The sequence below is a fragment of the Canis aureus genome, chromosome 13, assembly GCF_053574225.1.
Source record: "Canis aureus isolate CA01 chromosome 13, VMU_Caureus_v.1.0, whole genome shotgun sequence".
NCBI lineage: Eukaryota > Metazoa > Chordata > Mammalia > Carnivora > Canidae > Canis > Canis aureus.
In genome coordinates this window covers 16,720,937-16,733,825 of record NC_135623.1, presented here as the reverse complement: position 1 = coordinate 16,733,825, position 12,889 = coordinate 16,720,937, and the positions used below count along the sequence as shown (strand labels likewise).

At 37.9% G+C, this 12,889-nt stretch overlaps 1 long non-coding RNA gene across 1 annotated transcript; it reads left to right on the top strand.

The window, feature by feature from the left end:
* The first annotated feature begins 4,207 nt into the window (after positions 1–4,207).
* On the top strand, positions 4,208–12,494 carry LOC144281972 (uncharacterized). Its single transcript, XR_013350352.1, has 3 exons — positions 4,208–4,345; positions 7,369–7,523; positions 8,508–12,494. It is a non-coding gene; the product is annotated as an uncharacterized LOC144281972 (long non-coding RNA).
* Positions 12,495–12,889: the final 395 nt, after the last annotated feature.

Genomic DNA, 12,889 nt, shown 5'->3' with positions numbered 1-12,889 from the left:
CTAAAATAATGACTTTTAGATGTTTTTAGGAAAACCAATCAGAGACAGGTTCACCTTTCATCTTTTCCATAGCAAGTTTTTCATTTCACTTTTACCCATTTCTAGCTTCCTTCTTAGCTGCTTTCTAAAATTTTAATACATTCTTGCTGCATACCTTTGGTTGTTTTTGGAAATCCTCCCCACCCACTCATCAAATTTTCCTCTAAAATTTTCCTTCAGAACAATTCTTTAAAATTATTATATTAGCTATTTCATCAAATGTAAGCAATTACTATATTACTATAGCTATGGTGAGCTCAAATTGCAATAGTCTTAAATATTATTCACATTTATATATAGTTAACTATAGATAATAGTTAATTATTATTAACTATACCCATTTCCATCTACTGTGCAAAAGTCCTGATTTTTTAATTAACTGTTTTCTGTAATTTTGGTAAGTTTTTCCTTGTTAAAGACTGTAATAGTTCTTTCAGGATTCTTTAATGAAATACCATAGACTGACTGGGTTAAGCAACAGATATTTATTCTCTCACAATTCCAAAGGCTGGAAGTCCAAAATCAGAATGTTAGTATAACCAGTTTCTGGTGAGAAACCTTCCAGGAGTGCAGACAACCACCTTCTGGCTGTGTCCTCACATGGTGGAGAGAGAAAGAGCAACTCTGATATTTTTTCTTTAAAGGCCATTATTCCCATCATGAAGATCTGATCTCATGATCTTATCTAAACTTAATTCTCCTCCAAATGCCCCATCTCCAAATACCTTCACATTGGGGATAATCCTTTAACATATGAATTGGAGGGGTGCATCATACAGTCCATAGCAAAAACCTGGCCTTTATATAAGTTTAATTTATATTAGTTTATGCCATTTGGATGTTATTCTTAATCCTGGCAGTAAAGATGGAGCAAGAGATCATTTAAAACACATCCATTAATCTGTAAAGTATAAAAGATCCAATTTATGTCTCTATTACCAACTTTGAATATCATTTCATTATTTAACATTCTCTTTGAAAATATGTTTACAAAAAATAAAAATCTTGACAATAAAATGTAGTAATTTGAACATCTGAAATGCAAAATTAGTATTATTATAATAAATAAATGAAAATTGGTGATGATTTTGTGGTATACAATAGAATGTCACTTTTCTCTGTTCTCATTCTCAAATTCCCACATTAACATGTTAACCATGGCACCATCTTGTGGATATTTTATCAAATAGCTGAGCTGTGCAAACACGTATATGGAAACAATGAAAGCACATGTATTAAAAAAAAAAAGAAAAATTTAAAACAAAGTAAGTTAATAAAATAAAATGTTGGCAAGTAATTTTCTTCAATCTTTTTCAAAGGGCTTTAACTAAGGACGCCTGAGTTGCTCAACAGTTGAGGGTCTGTCTGCCTTTGTCTCAGGGTGTGATCCTGGAGTCCTGGGATGGAGTCCCGCATCGGGCTCCCTGCATGGAACCTGCCTATGTCTCTGCCTCTCTCTCTCTCTGTGTCTTTCATGAATAAATAAATAAAATCTTTACAAAACAAAAACAAAAACAACCCTCCCCCCCCCCCAAAAAAAAACCCACAAAAAAAACCAAAGGGCTTTAATTATATAAGTAAACTCTTGAACCAGCTCCAGCTTGGTTACTTTTTCTTTTTAAGGCATTTTCTGTACTAACTGCTTATATTAAGTTTCAAACTGGCCAACTGGTTCTGAATACACTAAATAGATTGTATTTAGTGTGTATAACGTATGCACATGTTTGTTTACACATATAAATATAGGGGTACCTGGCTGGTTCTGTCAGAGGAGCATGCAACTCTTTATCTCAGGGTCATGAGTTCAAGCTGCATGTTGGGTGTAGAGATTTCTTAAATGAATAAATTTTTAAAAATACATATAAATGTGTGTGTATACTACTGTAATTTTATATTGATCTAACTTCAGGCTCTATTAAAAGATGGGAATTGACAGATTAGGTTAAAAAAATAAAATAATAAAATAAAAAAGAAATTAAAGTTAGGGGGATCCCTGGGTGGCTCAGCGATTAAGTGCCTGCCTTTGGCCTAGGGCCTGATCCTGGAGTCCCGGGATCAAGTCCCACCTCAGGCTCCCTGCATGGAGCTTGCTTGTGTCTCTGCCTGCCTTTCTGTCTCTCTCTCTCTCTCTCTCTGTGTCTCATGAATAAAAATAAATAAATAAATAAATAAATAAATAATCTTTAGAAATTAAAGTTAGTTACCTATTGGCTATGAACAACTTACTTTGAATCTAATTTTTCTGAGGTAGAATGAAACATACTGGCAATTGTCAAATATTAAAGGAGATATAATAAAACACACCAAGTTCTGATAACATCAAAACTATATATTATTTTTTTAAGATTTTTATTTTTTTATTTATTCATGAGAGACACAGAGAGAGAGAGAGAGAGAGAGAGAGAGAGAGAGAGGCAGAGACACAGGCAGAGGGAGAAGCAGGCTCCATGCAGGGAGCCCGACGTGGGACTTAATCCCGGGTCTCCAAGATCAGGCCCTGGGCTGAAGGCGGCGCTAAACCGCTGAGCCACGCGGGCTGCCCTATATTATTTTAATATGAAGGATTTAAATGTCTATTTTTAAAAAGATTTTATTTATTTATTCATGAGAGGCACACAGAGAGAGGCAGAGACACAGGCAGAGGGAGAAGCAGGCTCCATGCAGGGAGCTCAATGTGGGACTTGATCCCGGGACCAGGATCACGCCCTGAGCCAAAGGCACACGCTCAACCACTGAGCGATCCAGGCATCCCTGATTTATTTATTTTTAAAAGATTTTATTTATTTATCAAAGACAAAGAGAGAGATACAGAGACACAGGCAGAGGGAGAAACAGGTTCCATGCAGGGAGCCCGACGTGGGACTCGATTCTGGGTCTCCAGAATCATATCCCAGGCTGCAGGCGACGCTAAACCGCTGGGCCACCGGGGCTGCCTAGATGTCCTTGATTTAAATGTCTATTGACTGTGATAGGAAAATATACTAAATATATTTTAATTAGAAAGGTATTGATCACACTTTTTTTTTTTTTTTTTTTTTTTTTTTTTACTTTTTTAAATTTATTGATAGTCACACACAGAGAGAGAGAGGCAGAGACACAGGCAGAGGGAGAAGCAGGCTCCATGCACCGGGAGCCCGACGTGGGATTCGATCCTGGATCTCCAGGATCGAGCCCTGGGCCAAAGGCAGGCGCTAAACCGCTGCGCCACCCAGGGATCCCGATCACACTGTTTTGATAACTTCGTCAGAGAGTATGTGGAAAAATCACTGGTGAAATTGATGAGATTTTTCAAAAAAAATTACTGAAAGTGTTTTTCTGTAACACTTTCATTGTAGTTTCAGAATTTAGAGTTTACAACCACATTTAAAACCTTTCATTACTGGGGTGTACGGATGGCTCAGTTAAGCATCTGACTCTTGATTTTGGCTCAGGTCAGGATCTCAGGGTCAAGAGTTGGAGCTCCAAGTGGGGCTTCATGCTGGGCATGGAGCCTGCTTAGATTCCCTCTCTGTATCTCTCCCTCTGCCCTTACCCCCTACCTCATGCACATGCTCTATCTCTCTCTCTCTAAAAAAAACTTAACAAAACTTCTCATTACCATATTTACACAAAAGAGAAAGGAAAGAGGAATAACATCTCTTGTAAACCCTACTATATGCCAAGCATTTAGATACATTACCAATAAAAAGTATACTAATCCTTTGAGTTGGTATAATTATTTCTACTTTTCAGGTAAGGAAAACTGAGACTCTGTAGGGTCATAGAGTAGTAAGAAGTCATAATTTTAGCTTAAGTCTTCAAAGTCTAAATTCTTGTCAAAACACAATCCTGCTTCCAAGAAATTTAGATAGATATCAGAGATTTTAGTCCAGAGATTAAAATAGAATCTTAAAATATATTTACTCAAAGTCCTATATTTATGCCAAATTAACATTGTTTAATTTTTCACATACAAAATTTAAAATATATTAAACTTAACATTATTGCATTTTGAGACAAAACTCTCCCAATAAGACCATACTTTGAAAGTATAGAAATGCTAGGTATATTATTATAAAATTCTAGATAGCTGTAAATAAGAATAAAATATAAAGAGAGAGCAAATTTTCTTTCTTTCTTTCTTTCTTTCTTTCTTTCTTTCTTTCTTTCTTTCTTTTTTTAGGGGAAGGAGGGGCAGAAGGAGAGAGAGAATCTTAAGCAGACTCCACACCCAGCATGAAGGCCCAGGTGGGGCTTGATCTCATGACCCTGAGATCACAACCTGAGCTGAAATCAAGTTGAACACTCAACCAACTAAGTCACCCAGGTACCCCCAAGACCAAATTTTCTTTTCCTTTCTTTTAATTAATTAACATATAATATATTATTGGTTTCAGAGGTAGAGGTCAGTGATTTAACAGTCTTATATAACACCCAATGCTCATTGCATCACCCAGTTACCCTCTCCCCTCTAGTGACTCTTAGTTTGTTTCCTATGATTAAGAGTTTCTTATGGTTTGTCTCCCTCTCTGATTTCATCTTGTTTCATTTTTTCCTCTCTTCCCCTATGATCCTCTGTTTTGTTTCTTAAATTCCACATATGAGTGAGATCATATGATAATTGTCTTTCTCTAATTGACTTATTTTGCTTAGCATAATACCCTCTAGTTCCATTCACGGCATTGCAAATGGCAAGATTTCTTTCTTTCTTTCTTTCTTTCTTTCTTTCTTTCTTTCTTTCTTTCTTTCTTTCTCTCTCTCTCTCTCTCTCTCTCTTTCTTTCTTTCTTTCAAGGCTGATATATATTAATATGTGATTATATATTATATTATATATTAATATATATTATACATATTATTATATATTATTATCACATATTTTTTATCCATTCATCTACCGATGGACATCTGGGCTCTTTCTATAGTTTGGCTATTGTGGACATTGCTGCTATAAACATTGGGGTGCAGGTGCCCCTTCAGATCACTGCATTTGTATCTTCGTGATACATACCTAGTAGTGCAATTGCTGGGTCATAGGGGAGCTCTATTTTCAACTTTTTGAGAAAACTCCATACTGTTTTCCAGAGTGGCTGCCCCAACTTGCATTCCCACCAACAGTGTAAGAGGGTTTCCCTTTCTCCATATCCTTGCCAACATCTGTCGTTTCTTGACTTGTTAATCTTAGCCATTCTGACTGGTGTGACGTGTTGTCTCACTGTGATTTTGATTTGTATTTTCCTGAAGCCGAGTGCTGCTGAGCATCTTTTTCATGTGTCTGTTGGCTATTTGTATGTCTTTGGAGAAATTTCTGTTCATGTCTTCTGCCCATTTCTTGATTGGATTATTTGTTCTTTGGGTGGTAAGTCTGATAAGTTATCAGATATGTCACTTGCAAATATATTCTCCCTTTTTTTGGCTGCCTTTTGGCTTTGTTGTCTGTTTCCTTCACTGTGTAAAAGAAAAGCTTTTTATCTTGATGAAGTCCCAATAATTCATTTTTGCCCTTGTTTCCCTTGCCTTTGGAGACATGTCTAGTAAGAAGTTGCTGCAGCCGAGGTCAAAAAGGTTGCTGCCTGTGTTCTCTAGGATTTTGATGGATTCCTGTCTCACATTTAGGTCTTTCATTTATTTTGAGTCTATTTTTGTGTATGGTGTGAGGAAACGGTCCAAATTAATTCTTCTGCATGTGGCTGTCCAGTTGTCCCAACACCATTTGTTGAAGAGACTTTTTTCCATTGGATACTTTTCCCCACTTTGTCAAAGATTAGTTGACCATAAAGTTGAAGCTCCATTTCTGGTCTCTATTCTGTTCCATTGATCTAGTGTCTGTTTTTTTTTTTGTTTGTTTTTGTTTTTTGTTTTTTGGTTTTTTTTTTTTTTTGTTTGTTTTTGAGGACCATACTCTCTTGATGATTATAGCTTTGTAATAGAGTTTGAAATCTAGAATTGTAATGTCACCAGTTTTGGTTTTCTTTTTTTTTTTCTTTTTTTTTTTTTTGGTTTTCTTTTTCAACATTCTTTTGGCTAATCAGTCTTTTCTGGTTCCATACAAATAGCTCTCTGAAATAAATTGATGGTATTTTTTTTTTAAGATTTTACCTATTTATTTGAGAGAGACAGATAGAGATAGTGATAGTGATAGAGAGCACAAGCAGGGAGGAGAGGGAGAAGCAGGCACCCTGTCCAACACGGGGCTTAATCCTGGGCAGGACCCCGGGCAGACGCTTAACTGACTGAGCCACCAAGGTGCCCCAGTTGATGGTATTTTAATGGAGATTGCTTTGCACGTATAGATTGCTCTGGGAAGCATAGACATTTTAACAATATTTGTTCTTTCAATCCATGAGCATGGAACATTTTTCCATTTCTTTGTGTCTTCCTCAATTTCTTTTATGAGTGTTCTATAGTTTTCTGATTACTGATCCTTTGCCTCTTTGGTTAGGTATATACTTAGGTATTTTATGGTTTTGGGTGCAATTATAAGTGGGATTGACTCCCTAATTTTTCTTTTTTTCTCACTGTTAGTGTATAGAAATGCAACTGATTTCTGTGCATTGATTTTATATCCTGCCGCTTTGCTGAATTTCTGTAGCAATTTTGAGATGGAGTCTTTTGGATTTTCCAGATAGAATATCATGTCATCTGCGAAAAGTGAGAGTTTGACTTCTTCTTTGCCAATTCAGATGTCTTTTATTTCTTTTTGTTGTCTGATTTCCGAGGCTAGGACGTCTAGTATTATGTTGACTAACAGTGGTGATAGTGGACATCCCTGCCATGTTCCTGACCTTAGGGGAAAAGTTCTCAGTTTTTTTCCCATTGAAATGATATTTACTGTGGGCTTTTCATAGATGGGTTTTATGATATTGAGGAATGTTCCCTCTATTCCTATACTGTGGAGAGTTTTAATCAAGAAAGAATACTATACTTTGTCAAATGCTTTTTTTGCATCTATTGAGAGGATCACATGGTTCTTGTCCTTTCTTTTATTAATGTGGTGTATCACGTTGATTGATTCATGGATGTTGAATCACCTCTGCAGCCCAGGAATAAATCCCACTTGGTTGTGGTGAATAATCCTCTTAATGTACTGTTGGACCCTATTTTGGTGAGAATTTTTGCATCCATGTTTATCAGGGATATTGGTCTGTAATTCTCCTTTTTTAGTGAGGTCTTTGTCTGGTTTTGGGATCAAGGTAATGCTGGCCAAAACTGAAACAGAAAGAAATAGAAAACCTGAACAGACTCATAACCAGCAAGGAAATGAAGCAGTAATCAATCATGCAGGGAATGATCCCAATCTTTTGAAGACCAAATTTTCTCAATGGTAATTCTTTTTTTTTTTTTTTTTAAGATTTTATTTACTTATTCATGAGAGACAGAGAGGCAGAGTGAGAAGCAGGCTCCATGCAGGGAGCCCGACGTGGGACTCGATCCTGGGTCTCCAGGATCAGGCCCTGAGGCCGAAGACAGCGCTAAACCGCTGAGCCACCCGGGCTGCCCTCAATGGTAATTCTTAAGCATCAATATCCCTTAAATCATTGTTTTCTTTTTTTTTTTAAGTACTATAGCTTAAAATTATTTATGTCTTTTAAAAATTAAAAAGAATATCATGCTAAGAACACTTAAGATCTACCTGCTTAACAAATTTTTAAGTATACAATACAGTATTGTTAGCTATAGGCACAGTGTTGCTCAATAGATTTCTAAAATTTGTTCATCTGAGTAACTGAAACTTGATACCCATTAAAAAAGCAATTCCCTATTCTCCCTCTTTTCAGTACATGGAAACCACTATTGTACTCTATTTGTATGAGTTTGACTATTTTAGATACTCTATAAGTGGAATTATGTAGGATTTATCTTTTTAAAAAGATTTTATTTATTTATTTGAGAGAGAGAGAGAGAGAGCGCGGGGCGTGGTGGTTGGCTCAGAGGAAGAGGGAAAGAAAACCCCAAGAAGACTCCATGATGAGCACAGAGGCAGATGCAGGGCTTGATCTCACAATCCAGAGATCATGACTTCAGCCCAAATCAAGAGTCTGAGGCTCAACCAACTGAGTCACCCGGGTGCCCCAGTATTTGTATTTCCATGATTGACTTATTTCACATAGCATATTATCTTTTAGGTTCATCCATGCTGTTGCATATGGGTAGATTCTCTTCTTTTTTAAGGCTGAATAGTATTTCCTCATATGTATATATTATATTTTCTTTATCCATTTATCCGTTTATGAACATTGAGTTTTTTTCCCCACACCTTGGCTATTATAGTGTTGTAATAAACACTTGAGTGCTAGTATCTCTTCAAGATCCAGATTTCAATTCTTTTGGATATATACTCAGAAGTGAAATTGCTGGGTTAAATAATAATTGTATCATTTTTTTAATGAATCTGCATACTATTTTCCATAATGGCTGCACCATTTTATATTATCCCCAATTTGTCCATATCTGAGCCAACACTTGTAACCTTTTGTGTTTTTATTACAGCCATCGATGTTTTTTTAATTTATTCAGTCATGAGAGACAGAGAGAGAGAGGCAGAGACACATGCCGAGGGAGAAGCAGGCTCCGTGCAGGGAGCCCGACGTGGGACTCGATCCCGGGTCTCCAGGATCACGCGCTGGGCGGAAGGCCGCGCCAAACCGCTGAGCCACCGGGTCGCCCCGTGAGGTATTATCTCATTAAGGTTTTGGTTTGTATTTCCCTGATTAGTGACAGTGAGCATTTTTTTCATACCTAGCGGCCATTTGTATGTTTTCTTTGAAGAAACATCTATCACAGTCCTTTGCCCGTTTTTTTTTTTTTTTTTATCTTTTAAAATTTCTGTGATGCTTTTTATTTTTTAATTTTTTTAATTGGAATTCAGTTTGCCAACATATAGTGTAACACCCAGTGGTCATCCTTCAAGTGCCCCCTCAGTGCCCATCACCCAGTCACCCCATCCCCCCGCCCACCTCCCCTTCCACTACCCCTTGTTCGTTTCCCAGAGTTAGGAGTCTCTCATGTTCTGTCTCCCTCACTGATTTTTCCCACTCATTTTCTCTCCTTTCCCCTATAATCTCTTTCACTGTTTCTTATATTCCCCATATGAGTGAAACTGTATAATGTTTGTCCTTCTCCGATTGACTTATTTCACTCAGCATAATACCCTCCAGTTCCATCCACGTTGAAGCAAATGGTAGGTATTCGTCGTTTCTAATGGCTGAGTAACATTCCATTGTATACATAGACCACATCTTCTTTATCCATTCATCCTTCCATGGGCACCGAGGCTCCTTCCACAGTTTGGCTATTGTGGACACGGCTGCTATGAACATTGGGGTGCAGGTGTCCTGCTGTTTCACAGCATCTGTATCTTTGGGGTAAATTCCCAGCAGTGCAATTGCTGGGTCGTAGGGCAGATCTATTTTTAGCTGTTTAAGGAACCTCCACACAGTTTTCCTGAGTGGCTGTACCAGTTCACATTCCCACCAACAGTGCAAGAGGGTTCCCCTTTCTCCACATCCTCTCCAACATTTGCTGTTTCCTGTCTTGTTAATTTTCACCATTCTCACTGGTGTGAGGTGGGATCTCATTGTGATTTTGATTTGTATTTCCCTGATGTCTTTGCCCATTTTTAAAAAATATTTTATTTATTTTATTTATATAGTCATGAGAGACACACAGAGAGAGGCAGAGACATAGGCAGAGGGAGAAGCTGGCTCCCTCCAGAGAGCCAGATGCAGGACTCAATCCCAGAAACCCAGGATCATGCCCTGAGTCAAAAGCAGATGCTCAACCCTTGAGCCACCCAGGTGTCCCTAATTCCAGTATATTTAAACATAGCATTTTGTGTTTCAATGTTTTTAAAAAAGATTTTAAACCTTTTTAAAAATATTTTATTTATTTATTTAAGAGTGAGCAAGAGAGATAGCATGAGTGAGAGGCAGAAGAAGAAGCAAACTCCTCACTGAGTAGGGAGCCTGATGCCAGGCTCAATCTCAGGACTCTGGGTCATGACCTGAGCCAAAGGCATACACTTAACTGCCTGAGCCACCCAGGCACCCCAAGAATCCTTTTAAAAAAGATATATTTATTTATTAGAGAGAGGGAGAGCATGAACAGGGAGAGGGGCAGAGGGAGAGAATCTCAAGCAGACTCCCTGCTAAGTGCAGGGCCTGATGTGGGGCTCAATCCCAAAGACCCCAAGATCATGACCTGAGCTGAAATCAAGAGTTAGAAGCCCAAATGACTGAAGCACTGAGGTGCTCTGGGAGAGAGAGAGAATCTTCAGCAGGTTTCAGGCCCAGTGGGAGCCTGACTCAAGGTTCGATCTCACAGTCCTGAGATTATTACCTGAGCCAAAAACAAGAGTTGGATGCTTAACCAACTGAGCCACCCAGGTACCCTTTTGTGGAGATTTTTTTTAATTAAAAAATCATTTCTTTAATAGATATATGGATATTGACATTATATTTTTCTTCCTGAGTGAGTTTTGTTAGTTCCTTTCAAGGAATTTGTCAATTTGATTGTTATCAAATTTATTGTCACAAAGCTATTCATTATAGTCTCCTTTAACGTCTATAGTACCTGTAGTGATGTTCTCTTTTCATCCCTAATGTTGACAATTTACATCTTCTTTCTATTATTGATCAATCCTACTAGAGGTTTATATATTTTATTGATTCTTTCAAAGTACCTGCTTTTGTTTTCATTGACTTTCCCCAATTTTTCTGTTTTCAATTTTATCAGTTTTCTTTTATTTCCTTCTTCTACATGCTTTGGGTTTTATTTGCTTTTTCTAAGTTGGAATAAGTTAGTATGTACTTGAGACATTTCTTATTTTCCAATAGAAGGTTTTAGTCCTACAAATTTCCCTCTAACCACTGCTTTAGCTACATCCCACAAATCCTATTATGTGTATTTTCTTTCCTTTCTTTTTCTTCTCAAGTTGCTTTAAAAAAGTTTTAAAAAATATAATTCATACATGGTATATTTCACCTATTTTAAAGTGCATAATTCAGTAGTTTTTAGAGTATTTGTTAAGTGGGTAATTATCACAACACTCTAAGTTTCGAATATTTCATCACCCTTAAAACAAACCTTATACCTATTAGCAGTCATTCCCATTTCCCCACACGACCCTAAACAACCACTGATCTATTATTGCCTATCTCAAAGAATTTTCCTATTTCACATCAACTTAATCATATAATATGTGCCTTTTCATGTCTGGCTTTTTTTTTTTAAATTATTTATTTATGAGAAACACACAGAGAGAGACAGAGACATAGACAGAGGGAGAAGTAGGTTCCCCATGAGGAGCTTGATGTGGGACTTGATCCCAGGCCTGCTAGATCATGACCTGAGCCAAAGGCAGATGCTCAACCACTGAGCCACCCAGGTGCCCCATGTCTGACTTCTTTTATTTAACATAGTATTTTTAAGATTCATCCATGTTGCAGGATGCCCGGGTGGCTCAGTGGTTACGTGTCTGCCTTTGACTCAGGGTGTGATTCCAGAGTTCCAGGACCAAGTCCCACATTGAGCTCCCTGCATGGAAACTGCTTCTCCCTCTGCCTGTGTCTCTGCATCTCTCATTAGTAAATAAAATCTTAAAAAAAATAAGATTCATCCATGTTGCAGTAGGTATCACCTACTTTATTCCTTTTCATAGTCAAATAATGCTCCATTGTTTGGATATACTGTATTTTATTTACTCATACACCACTCCACATTGGTTTATACAGGTCTTCTTAACTTTTTAATGCCTGTGTAGTACTCCATGATGTATATTTACCACAGTTTATTCCAATCGGCCCCCTGCAAATGGATGGGCAGTAAGTTTTCAAATTAGGAAGTGTGAGTACTTGAGCTCTGTTCTTTTTCAAGATTGTTTTGGCTATTCTGGATTCCCTACATTTACATATGAATTTTAGTATTATCAATTTCTGTAAAAAGGACAGGTTGTATTTTTTTTTAAGATTTATTTACTTATTTATGATAGACATAGAGAGATAGAGGCAGAGACATAGGAGGAGGGAGAAGCAGCCTCCACACCGGGAGCCCGACACGGGACTCAATCCCGGGACTCCAGGATCGAGCACTGGGCCAAAGACAGGCGCTAAACTGCTGAGCCACCCAGGGACCCCCGGACAGGTTGTATTTTGACACAGATTGCTGGGATTACTTTGGAAAGCACAGACATCTAAAAATATTAAATCTTCCAATCCAAACATATGAGATGTCTTTCCATTTATTTAAGTCTTTAAATTTTTTTCATATGTTTTATTTTTTTTAAAGATTTTATTTATTTATTCACGATAGACAGAGAGAGAGAGGGAGAGAGAGCGGCAGAGATTTAGGCAGAGGGAGAAGCAGACTCCATGCCAGGAGCCTGACGCGGGACTCAATCCCGGGACTCCAGGATCGCTCCCTGGGCCAAAGGCAGGCGCCAAAACGCTGAGCCACCCAGGCATCCCATGTTTTATCATTTTTAGTGATATGCACTAAAGTGATAGTGATATGCAAGAAGTGTCTTCTGCACTTCTTTTGTAAAATTTATTTCTGGGGCACCTGGGTGGCTCAGTCAGTTGTGTCTGACTTCAGCTCAGGTCATGATATCAGGGTCCTAGGATTTTTTAAAAAGATTTTATTTATTTATTCATGAGAGATAGAGATAGAGATAGAGATAGAGATAGAGAGAGAGAGAGAGAGAGAGAGGCAGAGACACAGGCAGAAGAAGTAGGCTCCATGCAAGGACCCCAATGTAGGACTCCTTCCCAGGACTCTGGGATCACTCCCTGAGCCGAAGGCAGACACTCAATCACTGAGCCACCCAGGCATTCCAAGATTTAGGATTTTCTATCATATCATACTCAAATAGAGAT